Below are 14,106 nucleotides of genomic sequence, written 5' to 3' on the forward strand. Positions count from 1 at the left end.
TAGAATCCGCCTCCAAACCAATCGTATGTAACCATAATCGACTCGATAACATCAAATAATTCTAGGGGAATTTCAATACATAAAGTTAGGATTTTTACACTTTTCCCAAAAGGTCAAAAAAGTTAACCATGGGCGCGCTTGGTCAAAACTCGACGGACCAAAACCCGTTTACCCATTCACTCCCGAGCCTGATTATGTAATTATTTTCTAGAACCGACCCCAAATTGAGGTCGAAATCCCGAATTTGTAAAAACCTCCCAATTCTTCCCAAATCCATAGTTTTCTTCCATGGAAGAACAAAAATTAAGGCTAGAAATTAATGGGTGATGTTAGTAATGGAAGAAAATAAGTTAAAGTATACTAACCAATGATTTGGTGATAATATTTCTCTTCAAAAAATTGCCTCTAGGCCGAGCTCAAACGGAAAGATGGTGGAAAATGGGTGAAATCCCATATTTTCGAAATTTAAATGACTGGGCGTCAGGTGTTCATTGTGATCGCAAGAAACCTGACGTGTTCGCGAAAGGCACTGCATATATGGCTTACGTGATCGCGAGGTACTCTATGCGTTCACGTAGGTCTAGCCCGCCTCACCTCCGCGTTCGTAAGCCTGGGCTCGCTTTCATGTAGAGTAAACTCATCTCGCAACCCTCGCCTCTCTAATGCAATGCATTCGGGTTGGTGTAGTCCAGTTCGAGAAGGGCAGTCCCCCGATTGCTCCGCGTTCGCGTCCAAAACCTTGCGTTCCCGTAGGGTAAATCCCCTCCCCATCCCAGTTTGCTCTTCGCGATCGCGGCAGTAGCTTCGCAATCGTAGGAGTAGCTTCGCGATCGCGAAGACCAAATCATCAGGTGACAGTAGAAGCCAAAAAAGCCCAGAAATTCTAAGTTCAAAAACATCCGTAGCCTGTCCGAAACTCACTCGAGCCCTCGGGGATCCGAACCAAATATGCATACAAGTCTAAAAACATTATAGGAACTCGCTATCGCACGATCAAAATACCAAAATAACACCTAGAACTACGAATCGGATACCAAAACGATGAAATTTACAATAAAACTTAAGAGCTTTCATTTTAACAACCGGACGTCTGAATCACGTCAAATCAACTCTGTTTTGCTCTAAAATATTGCAGACAAGTCATAAATACAGTAATGAATGTATACCAAGTTCCGGAACCAAAATCCGGACCCGGTAGCAACAAACTCAAACTTCGGTGAAACTTAAAATTTATTTATACCTTTAAACTTCTAATTTTCAACAAATTGCGATAAATCTAGCTAGGGACCTCCAAATTTGATTCCGGAAATTCGCCCAAGTCCCAAATTACGATACGGACCCACCGGACCGTCAAAATATGTATCCGATCGATTTGCTCAGAACATTGATCGAAGTCAACTCAAATGAGTTTTAAGGCACGATTTCAGATTTTAATCAAATTTTTACATAAAAACCTTTCGGAAAAAGACACGGACTGCACACGCAAATCCAGGATGGCTAAAAGGAGCTATTTGACGTTTGAAAACACAGAATTATTTGTTAAAGCTCTAGATGATATATCGGGTCATCACATTCTCCACCTCTAAAACAAACATTCGTCCTTGAACGGACATAGAAAAGTACCGAAACTGGTGAAAAGGTGTGGATATCTACTTCGCATGTCTGACTCGGACTCCCAAGTGGCTGCCTCGATCAGCTGACCTCTCCCTTGCACTCAAAGGATAACTCTTTGACCTCAACTATCGGACCTGTCAGGCTAGAATAGCCACTAACTCCTCCTTATAAGTCAAATCCTTGTCTAATTGGACTGAGCTGAAATCTAACACATGGGAAGGATCACCGTGATACTTCTGAAGCATAGACACACGGAACATCGGATGGACTTTTGATAAACTAGGTGGCAATGCGAGCCAGGCCACCTCATCCACTCTCTCAAGAATCTCAAAGGGTCCGATATAGGGCTCAGCTCTTCTTCATGAACCTCATCACACCCTTCATGGGTGAACACGGAGAAATACTCTCACTCTAACCATGAATGCAACATCACGAACTCTACAGTCGGCATAACTCTTCTTCCTAGAATGACCTCTACGAAGTCGATCCTGAATAATCTTGACCTTATCCAAGGCATCATGTACCAAATTTGTACCCAACAACCGAGCCTCCCCCGGCTTGAACCACCCAATTGGCGAACGACACTGTCTCCTGTATAATGCCTCATAGGGAGCCATCTGAATGCTCGACTGGTAGCTGTTGCTGTAGGCAAACTCCACAAGCGGCAAGAATTGATCCCAAGAACCCCTGAAATCCATAACACAAGCACGAAGCACGTCCTCCAATATCTGAATTGTGCGCTCGGACATTCCATCTATCTAGGGATGAAATGATGTGCTCAACTTAACATGCGTGCCCAACTCACACTGTACTGCCCTCCAGAAGTGCGAGGTGAACTCCGTACCTCGATCAGAAATGATAGACACGGGCACACCATGAAGACGGACGATCTCGTGGATGTATCTCTCAACCAACCGCTCTGAAGAATAGGTAACTGCCACAGAAATGAAATGTGTTGACTTGGTCAAACTGTCCACAATGACACATACCGCGTCGAACCTCCTCTGAGTCCGTGGGAGTCCAACAACAAAATCCATTGTGATATGCCCCCACTTTCACTCAGGAATCTCTAACTGCTGAAGCAAACCACCGGGTCTCTGATGCTCGTACTTTACTTGCTGGCAATTTAGACACCGAGCTACATATGCAAATATATACTTCTTCATCCTTCTCCACCAATAATGTTGCCGCAAGTCCTGATAAATCTTAGAGGCGCCCGGATGAATAGAATACCGAGAACAGTGGGCCTCCTCAAGAATCAACTCATAAAGCCCATCCATATTAGGCACACAAATACGGCTCCGCATCCTCAAAACCCCATCATCTCCAACAGTAACCTGCTTGGCACCGCCATGCCGCACCGTGTCCCAAAGGACAAGCAAATGAGGGTCATCACACTGCACTCTCTGATGCGCACATACAAGGAAGACGAGTGATTGTACAAGCTAGAACACAACTGGGCTATGAAACGTCTAACCTCACGAGCTGATTGGCCAAAGCCCGAACATCTAATGCAAGCGGTCTCTCTGCAACTGGAATGTATGCAAGGCTGCCCATACTCACTGCCTTTCTACTCAAGGCATCGGCTACCACATTGGCCTTCCTAGGGTGATATAAAATGGTGATATCATAGTCTTTCAATAGCTCCAACCACCTCATCTGCCTCAAGTTGAGATCCTTTTGCTTGAACAAATACTGTAGATTCCAATGATCTGTGAATACCTTGCACGACATACTGTAAAGGTAGTGTCTCTAAATCTTTAGCGCATGAACAATGGCTGCCAACTCTAAACATGAAAATGGTAATTCTTCTCGTGAACCTTCAACTGTTGCGACACATATGCAATCATTCATCATCAATACTACACCGAACCCAATACGAGATGCATCACAATACACCGTGTAAGATCCTGAACCTGTGGGCAACACCAACACTGGCGTCGTAGTCAAAGAAGTCTTGAGCTTCTGAAAGATCAACTCACACTCGACTGACCATTTGAACGGGGCACCCTTCTGGGTCAATCTGGTCAATGGGGCTGCTATAAAGGAAAACCCCTCTACGAACTGGCGGTAATAACCCGCCAAACCTAGGAAACTCCAGATCTCTATAGCTAAAGTGGGTCTAGGACAATTCTGAACTGCCTCAATCTTCTTAGGATCTACCTTTATGCCCTCTACCGATATGTCGTGCCCCAAAAAGGCGACTGAATCTAATCTAGACTCGCACTTTGAAAACTTGGCATAAAACTAGCTATATCTCAGAGTCTGAAGTACAATCCGAAGATGCTGCTCGCACTCCTCTCGACTGCGGGAGTAGGTCAAGATATCATCAATAAATACAATCACAAAAGAATCCAAGTAGGGCTTGAACACCCAGTTCATCAAATCCAATAATGCTGATAGGGCATTTGACAATCCAAATGACATCACTAGAAACTCATAATGCTCATACCAAGTCCGAAAAGCTGTTTTAAGGACATCGAATGCCCTAATCTTCAACTGATGGTAGCCAGACCTCAAATCAATCTTCAAAAAAACCTTGGCACCCTGAAGCTGATCAAAATAAGTCATCAATCCTCGGAAATGGATACTTGTTCTTGATGGTGACTTTGTTCAACTACCGATAATCAATGCACATCCTCGTCAATCCATCTTTCTTCTTCACGAACACACGGGCCCACCCCAAGGCAACACACTTGGTCTAATGAAGACCCTATCAAGCAAATCTTACAACTGCTCCTTCAATTCTTTTAACTCTGGCGGGGCCATACGGTATGGCAGAATAGAAATGGGTCGAGTGCTCGGAGCCTAATCAATACAAGAGTCAATATCTCTTTCGGGTGGCATTCCTGGCAAATCTGTAAGAAATGCCTCTGGAAACTCACGAACAACTGGTAATGAATCCATGGAAGTAACTTACGTACTAGAATCGCGGATATAAGCCAAATAAGCCAGACACCCCTTCTAGACCATACATCGAGCATTCACATAAGAGATAACCCTATTGGTAGAATGGCCAAGAGTCCCCCTCCGCTTTAATTGAGGCAACCCTAGTAAGGCTAAGGCCACCGTCTAGGCGTGACAATCCAATATAGCATGATAAGGTGACAACCAATCCATACCCAAGATGACATCAAAATCTACTATATCAAGAAGTAGGAGATCTACGCTAGTCTCAAGGCTCCTAATAGTAACCACACACGAGCGATAGAAACTATCTACAACAATAGAATCTCCCACAAGTGTGGACACATACACAGGAGCACTCAAAGAATCATGAGGCACAACCAGACATGAAGCAAAATAGGATGACACGTGGGAATTAGTAGAGCCCGGATCAAATAGAACTGAAGCATCTCTATGGAAAACTATAACAATACCTATGATAACAGCGTCAGATGACTCGGCCTCAGGCCTAGCTGGGAAAGCATAAAATTGGGGCTGGGGCCCACCGTTCTAAACTACGTCTCTAGGACGGGCCCTAGCTGGCTGGCCTCCACCTCTAACGGCCTGACCTCCACCTCTGGCTACCTACCCCTACCTCTAGCTTGCTGAGTGGGCGGTGGAGAAACCGGTGCTGTAACCATGGCACGAGAACCCTGTTGGTGTGTGCTGCCCGGTGCCCGGGGCAAAATCTAACAATGTGCCTCGGATCACCACTAGTAAAATATGCCCTCTGCTGCTGTGACTACTGACCCTGGAACTGGCCCTATCGACCCGAGTAACCATCTTGATAACTTTAGAGCGGAGGTGCACTAATAGGAGCTGGTGTTGCACTGTAGGCTAGCTAGTTGAGATGAGACACATAAGGGTCGCGACTTCCTAAAGCACTATCAGATACCTGGAGTGCTAACAGAAGAGATGCCACTGAACCCACCTAAATGATGAGGCCTCTTATCAGACCCCTTTCCCTCTCTTGAGCATGAACCATCTCGATCCGCCTAGCAATATTTGCAGCTGTCTGGAAGGAAATATCAACCCCTCCCCCCCCCCCCCCGGGTCTCCTTGGCCATTTGTAGCCTGATAGTGTAAGTGAGTCCATCAATAAATCTCCTTACCCTCTCCCTCTTAGTAGGTAGCAAGAGATGGGCATGATGAGCTAGATCCACAAAACGAATCTCGTACTGAGTAACAGTCATTCTGCCCTGCTAGAGACGCTCAAACTGTCTGCGGTAATCCTTCCTCAGTGTGATAGGGAAGAACTTCTCTAGAAATAGCTGTGAGAACTGACAGTATAAAGAACGGAGCAAGAGACTCCAAGAAAGCAAACTAAATCATAGATACAAAAGTTTCCCTACAAAGGGGCTGGCTTCAACAACCCATAAGGGACGGTTTGCCAAGCTACACAACTCAGAAAACTTACAGTATAAAGAACGGAGCAAGAGACTCCAAGAAAGCAAACTAAATCATAGATACGAAAGTTTCCCTACAAAGGGGGCTGGCTTCAACAACCCATACGGGACGGCTTGCCAAGCTACACAAACAGTTAATTTCTTATAGTCGCAAAAGTTTTCCTACAAAGGGGCTGGCTTCAACAACCCATAAGGGACGATTTGCCAAGCTACATAACTCAGAAAACTTTTGTACTATAACCAACGTTAGCTGTTTATAACTCAGAAAACTTTCGTACTTACAATAAGCTAACTTTCTTAGAGTATTCTTACTCTATTTTCATATATGGACCGGCCTTTCCATCCATTCGAAAGAAAGAACAAGAGGGAAATTTAGAAAGCACTCATATGTAATATATCACAAGAAGTTTTACAAAGGTTACAAGATGATTGCAAGATGATCTTCCAACTACTACAAGACCTCCTTTATATAGGGCTAGGAGGTAATTACAAGACAAACTTACATGATAAAATAAACCTATCTTACATGGCAAACTTATCTTACAAGTGGGTCCTTCTAAGCATGTGAAGGACTTTAGGCAAAACAACTAAAAAACACCTGAAAACATGTGAAAGGGGTGAAATATATATGGTGTAGCATGTGAAAGTATGTGGGAGCATGTGACGCCATGTGAAAGTATGGTGTTGCATCTGATGAAGCATGTGGAGGCATGTGGAAGCATGTGAAAACAAGTTGAAGTGGGGCCCGGATAATATGGAAAGATGTGGAAATTTGTCTTGGCTTGGGTAGGATATTTTTGAGGGGTTTTTAGTGGCTAATCTAGGATTATGGTGGGATTATTAGGGATTTAGGTAATTATTCTTCATGGATTCTAGGGTTTTCTTCTAGGCATCTTTTCAAAGACCTTGTATAGTAACGCCTGGAATTTGACGGTCCTTCTTCGCGGTGCTCTTTCTCTTTTGGATTGAGAGATGTAATCCGCAACCTTAACCTGGAAATGTCTTGAGTGATCTTTTCTCGGATGACTTCGTATGGGGTTTGATATTCTTTTGCTGCTGCACGGACTCTTTCCCAGTGAGGATGATTGCTTGTATAATTCCAGCTTGCCCAATCTTTTGGCCATATCTCTTTCGGAATGCACCTATTTTGCTGAAAAGGGATTCGTTGTGCCTCGCTATATTCTTCCTCCATTGATAAAATGGACACGGGAAATTTCCACCAGAATGATGCCTCAGCTTGCGCCTGGACTTTTCCATTAATAATCTTTACTGGCCTATGAAACATGAATACCTTTGCTGTGTAGGAATCATTGAAACATTTCATCCAGTATCTTCTAGGTTTGAACCATAGCAAAAATATTTTAAGAGCTGGTGCAATGTTATCGAAATCCTTGAAGATGTTGCATTTGAATTCCATGAAAATATAATACTGATGGCATAGGTACCAGAAAAACCATAATAGTTCTTATGGAAAATCCTTGGCTTGAGCTATGAATATATGGCAGAACGGATATTCTGGATTGACCCCATATGGCTTGAGAATGGATCCTCCATGTTGTCGGAAAACTTGGAGCTCGTAATGAGTTCTTCTTTCCATAATAATTGACGGATCAAAGGGATCCATGAGGTTGAACAATTCCGGTGGATGATCTGTTGGCTTTGATGAACTTGTTCCTGGTAAACTTGAAAACATGAAGATGTGACTGATTAGCTTTTGCTTTGACTTCAGTTTTGCTGGGGAAAATCTCTTCGAGAATTCTTCCGGTCGAGACAGAAAATCTGCGAGAATATTATCCTTTCCTTTCAGGTGCCTGACTTCAAACTTGTATGGAGAGAACCATTGAGCCCACCTGAGAATCTGAGGATTGGGAATAATTTTGGCATTTAGCTGAATCATCTTTGGGAAGGCCTTCATATCCATTTCTATCAGAAATTCTGTATGAATAAGGAAGAAATTAAATTTCTTGATTCCATTCTTTACTGCAAGAATTTCCTTGAAAGTGGAGTGATAATGTTGCTCGGCATCTTTGAACTTTCCACTGGCGTATCCGCATATTTTCCTCTGGCCATCTTTTTCTTCAAATAGAACAGCACTCCAATATTCATTGCTAGCATCAGTTTGCAATATCTTCTTACCGTCCGAAGGGATATAGAGGGACTTGACATTTTTAGAAATCTCCTTTATTTCCTTGACTGCTTCATCTTGTTTCTTTCCCCATGGTGGAGCATTTTTCTTGAGCATCTCTGTAAGTGGAGAAATGTATGTAGAGATATTTGGGATGAAATCTCTCACATAATTTATTATGCCCAAAAATTGTTGGATTTGCTTTGTTGTGAAGTTGGTATCCGGAAATTTGAGTAATTCTTGACATATATGTGGTCCTGGACTGTATTCACCTTGGACAAAATGCATTCCAAGAAAATCAATCTCCTTTTGAGCAAGAACCATCTTTTTTGCTGAGAGCATGATTCCGTACTGTGTTACCAATGCCTCAAATTGACGAAGCAAGTTGATATGTTCCTCCAATGTATAACTAAATAACAGGATGTCATCAATGTAAACTAAAGAGGTATGGAGGATGGGTTGGAATATTTTTATCATGGCTTTTTGGAACAAAGAAGGTGCAGTTTTTAACCCGAAGGGCATGACTTTCCATTGGAAGTGATGATCGGGGATGCAAAATCCCGTTTTGGGTCTTTCTTCAGGGTGTATTCCTAATTGCCAAAATCCTGACTTTAAATCAAACTTGGAAAAATATTTGGCCTTGGCTAAGTGGGAGAAAAGGGTGAGTTTATTTGGGATAGGGAACTTATCATCTTGGAGGAAATGGTTAAGTGGCTGGTAGTTGATGACTAACCTGAGTTTTCCTCTTGTTTGCTCAGCTCTTTTGTTGACATAAAATGCTTCGCATGCCCATTGTGAATCTGATGGCTCTATCAGATCAAATTCCAAAAGTCAATCTCTTTGATTTGTTCGTCATTGGTGATTTGGAATAGCCTTGGAATCTCAGAATAAGGTCTGAACTGCTTTTTAAAAGCTATCCCGTTGGCCCTGATCTAGAGTTGATCTCTAAGTTGTCTGTAAATGTCAAATCCAATAATAAGATCCTTTCCTGGTACATCAGATCCTAGCAACTTGGTTCTGTACTTCAATCCTGGAAAAAACTCAATTGTGATCGGGTGCTTTGTAATGACAGTTGTGGTCAAGATTGCATTTGATGCAGTGTTGAAATCCTTAAAATGCGGTACCCATTGATCTTCAGGGAGAACAGCAGGATTTATAAGTGAGGAAGCAGCTCCGGTGTCGATGAAAGCAATAACTCGAGTTGGTTTATCCCACTTGGATGAATAAACTTTGAGTTCTACTTGAGGAACGACTGCGAGCGCATTGTTCTCCTCTCGGGCTTCCATCATTGGTTCTGAAATTTGGTAATGATCATTGCCTTGATCTTCATAGATATCAAGAGAGAATAAAGTTTCTTCATTGGGTTCATCATCCACAGAGAATATGGATTCAAGGTCCTCTTCCTTGCCGAGATGTATGCCGGTGTAATCTTCAATTTCTTCAATCAGTTTGACAGATCTTCTTGATTGTGGACAATTCTTAGCAAAATGTCCAATCTTATGACAAATAAAACATCTGTTTTTCTTATGAAAATTTCCTGGCCTTCTTCGTCTGAAATATTTTGTGCGTCTCTTGGACCTTGATTTCCCGTCCGAAATTCTTGGCCATTTGAACCTCCTGAATTCTCTCCGTCGCCTAGATGTGTGGCAGGAACATCCTGATCCGGTGATTAGATCAGATTTGCGGCATGCTTTGTCAAGCGCTGGATTGTGTTAGATAATTTGTTTTAGGGCAGAGCGCTTCGTACAAATATCATCCAATGCAATGAAAATAGCTTGTCTGATGTAACCAATTTGTGGGATTGTTATGGACTGAAACTTTTCTTCAATGATGGTCATGGTTCGACTTGCCAGCAACTTTGGAAGGGAAGATACAAAGGCTTGCTTTAGATTGATATCTCCACCGATCTTGAAGTATATCTTCGCCATTTTTTGAAAATGTCTATCAATGTCATTTCTGTCGAATGATACACACTTCATCTCAAAGAGTTGTCTTCGCATTTTCTCCTGTCTTTGGCCAGTATCTCCGCAGAAAACTTCATGTAGGATCCTGATGTTGAAGGCAAAATCTTGGGAAGTAAGAAAAGTATTTTTGTCTTGGATTCCAAGTGAGTTCCACCAATCTCTGAGAATCCCTGAGAACCGTGAAGTGAATTCTGAAAGGATGATATACTTTTCTCGTTCAACCAAATTTTTTGTCACCATCCAAGTATAGAAGTCTTGGATCCTTTGAGGCCATTTTGAAACCTTGACGTCATCTAAGGTGAAAGTGTGGAAACCAGTTTCAACTAGTTTTGACGCCATGGGCTCATATCTTTTTTCTGGGATTGGTTCATCTGTCATGCCTTCTTGTTCCTCATCTACTTCAGATATTTCTGGATCTCTTGGCTGGTTTACAAATATTGGGGGATCGTCTTCTTCGGCAGAGTTCGTTGTGGATTCATTGCTTGATTGAGAGCTATCTTCCATTGTTTCATCTTCTGATGAATTTAGAGATTCCGACCATGGAGTATCTTCCTCTGATATGTATCTTGGCTGGGAGATATAGAGGCTTGGAGCCTTTTGGTTAGAGATCATCAGATTTTCGGGATTCGATCCTTTTGAACTTTCTCCTTGGTCTCGCCTTTTCTTGGTTTGTTTCTGTGCTGCAAGGGCATCTTTCCTTTCCCAAACCAATTTTGCGATATCAAAATCATGTTCTTCTTTTGCTGGTTGGGTGAAAGAGATTGGATTTTGCGAGATAGATGGAAAGGTAGAAAAGGTGTAGTCCAATTTAGGTGGGGAATATGCTTGTGGAGATATAGGGAAGAAGGTAGGCTTTGAAGGGAAAACTGGGGGTTTTTGTGGCTCAAAGTGTTCATTTCTCAAAAGTTGGATTTGTTCCTTGATGGAAATCGTCTCCTTTTGTTGTTGTTGGAAAAATTGGAAAAGTGAAGTTCCTGGCGGACAAATCTCATATTGTAAATTTGCTAACCTTAGTTCCAAAGCTTTGATTAGTCCGGCATGGTGAGACGATGTCTGCTCCATTTTCTTCTCAATTATTTCCACCTTGCTCATCATTTTGTTCTGTGTATGGGCCACATTCTTTATGGTGTTGCCAATGTTGTTCAGGACTTTGTTTTGGCAGATGCAATCAAGATCCCATGGGTAGTGACCAGTGAAGGGGCATTTGAACCACCACATTCTTTTTCCTTCTTTGTCAAAATATTGGCACTAGTCATGTTCTTCCATGATGCTTTGTATATTCCAGAAAAACTCTCCATCAGGTTCTGGGTATGTATCTGTGGTATCTTTAGGTTGAATCATTTGGCAAGAGAAGATGGTTTTATTGGGTTTTTTGAGATGGGAATGGTCAAAGCTTATACAAACGGTTTTGTCACTTCTTTTAGTAAAAGTTGGTTCACCAGATTGCAGAGGTTCTTCAGGTTCCCTTAGCTTTTCGTAATTTGTGATCCAAGAGTCAGGAAGAATTTTGACTAGCTCATCTCTGGAAATCTGTCTGGGTATTTGGGTGCACAGGATTTTTTGGCAAAAGCTGAGTAAGGGTTTATGAGGGGTAGTTCAGTGGAGGATACTTTTTGTTCATCAGGTAGTATATCTACTTCATAGAGGTAATCATATTTTTTGGACAAGGTTTTATATAGAGTAGGGGACATATTCATTTTTGCAAGGGAAGAGGATGATGGAAATGACTCAGACATATTTAGTAAACTGTTCCTCCCTCCGAAAGGATGGGCTGGCTCTGATACCACAGTATAAAGAACGGAGCAAGAGACTCCAAGAAAGCAAACTATATCATAGATACAAAAGTTTCCCTACAAACATTTACAGACAACTTAGAGATCAACTCCAGATCAGGGCCAACGGGATAACTTTTAAAAAGCAGTTCAGACCTTATTTTGAGATTCCAAGGCTATTCCAAATCACCAATGACGAACAAATCAAAGAGATTGAGCAACATCTCATTGAACAATCATGTGCCGAATCCCACAAGGATTTCATGAAGAAAGGGAAACGTCCGTTATGGAAAAACGAAGAGTTTTTTATCAATCTCCCTTTCAAGAAAAATGAAAATATCAATCCGACAAAAGCCAGTCATTCAGGGATGAATCCAGATCATCTTCAGCTTGCAAAGAAAGAATGTGAAGAACTTTTGGAATTTGATCTAATAGAGCCATCAGATTCACAATGGGCATGCGAAGCATTTTATGTCAACAAAAGAGCTGAGCAAACAAGAGGAAAACTCAGGTTAGTCATCAACTACCAGCCACTTAACCATTTCCTCCAAGATGATAAGTTCCCTATCCCAAATAAACTCACCCTTTTCTCCCACTTAGCCAAGGCCAAATATTTTGCCAAGTTTGATTTAAAGTCAGGATTTTGGCAATTAGGAATACACCCTGAAGAAAGACCCAAAACGGGATTTTGCATCCCCGATCATCACTTCTAATGGAAAGTCATGCCCTTCGGGTTAAAAACCGCACCTTCTTTGTTCCAAAAAGCCATGATAAAAATATTCCAACCCATCCTCCATACCTCTTTAGTTTACATTGATGACATCCTGTTATTTAGTTGTACATTGGGGGAACATATCAACATGCTTCGTCAATTTGAGGCATTGGTAACACAGTACGGAATCATGCTCTCAGCAAAAAAGATGGTTCTTGCTCAAAAGGAGATTGATTTTCTTGGAATGCATTTTGTCCAAGGTGAATACAGTCCAGGACCACATATATGTCAAGAATTACTCAAATTTCCGGATACCAACTTCACAACAAAGCAAATCCAACAATTTTTGGGCATAATAAATTATGTGAGAGATTCCATCCCAAATATCTCTACATACATTTCTCCACTTACAGAAATGCTCAAGAAAAATGCTCCACCATGGGGAAAGAAACAAGATGAAGCAGTCAAGGAAATAAAGGAGATTTCTAAAAATGTCAAGTCCCTCATATCCCTTCGGACGTAAGAAGATATTGCAAACTGCCTCATACGGCGCCATCTGAATGCTGGACTGATAACTATCGTTGTAAGCAAACTCCACCAGTGGCAAGAAATGATCCCAAGACCCTCCAGTTCCATGATTCAATGTTTAACTCCTCACGCACCTTACCGTGCTACCACAACTCAGTTGAACACACCAGCTCGATCAATTATGAAGATATTCCTTTTTATTCAAGCAAATAAGCCTTAGANAAAGATGATTCAGCTAAATGCCAAAATTATTCCCAATCCTCAGATTCTCAGGTGGGCTCAATGGTTCTCTCCATACAAGTTTGAAGTCAGGCACCTGAAAGGAAAGGATAATATTCTCGTAGATTTTCTGTCTCGAACGGAAGAATTCTCGAAAAGATTTTCCCCAGCAAAACTGAAGTCAAAGCAAAAGCTAATCAGTCACATCTTCATGTTTTCAAGTTTACCAGGAACAAGTTCATCAAAGCCAACATATCATCCACCGGAATTGTTCAACCTCATGGATCCCTTTGATCTGTCAATTATTATGGAAAGAAGAACTCATTACGAGCTCCAAGTTTTCCGACAACATGGAGGATCCATTCTCAAGCCATATGGGGTCAATCCAGAATATCCATTCTGCCATATATTCATAGCTCAAGCCAAGGATTTTCCACAAGAACTATTATGGTTTTTCTGGTACCTATGCCATCAGTATTATATTTTCATGGAATTCAAATGCAACATCTTCAAGGATTTCGATAACATTGCACCAGCTCTTAAAATATTTTTGCTATGGTTCAAACCTAGAAGATACTGGATGAAATGTTTCAATGATTCCTACACAGCAAAGGTATTCATGTTTCATAGGCCAGTAAAGATTATTAATGAAAAAGTCCAGGCGCAAGCAGAGGCATCATTCTGGTGGAAATTTCCCGTGTCCATTTTATCAATGGAGGAAGAATATAGCGAGGCACAAAGAATCCCTTTTCAGCAAAATAGGTGCATTCCGAAAGAGATATGGCCAAAAGAATGGGCAAGCTGGAGAGTCCGAGAAGCA

This window comes from Nicotiana attenuata, unplaced genomic scaffold (genome assembly GCF_001879085.1).
Source record: "Nicotiana attenuata strain UT unplaced genomic scaffold, NIATTr2, whole genome shotgun sequence".
NCBI lineage: Eukaryota > Viridiplantae > Streptophyta > Magnoliopsida > Solanales > Solanaceae > Nicotiana > Nicotiana attenuata.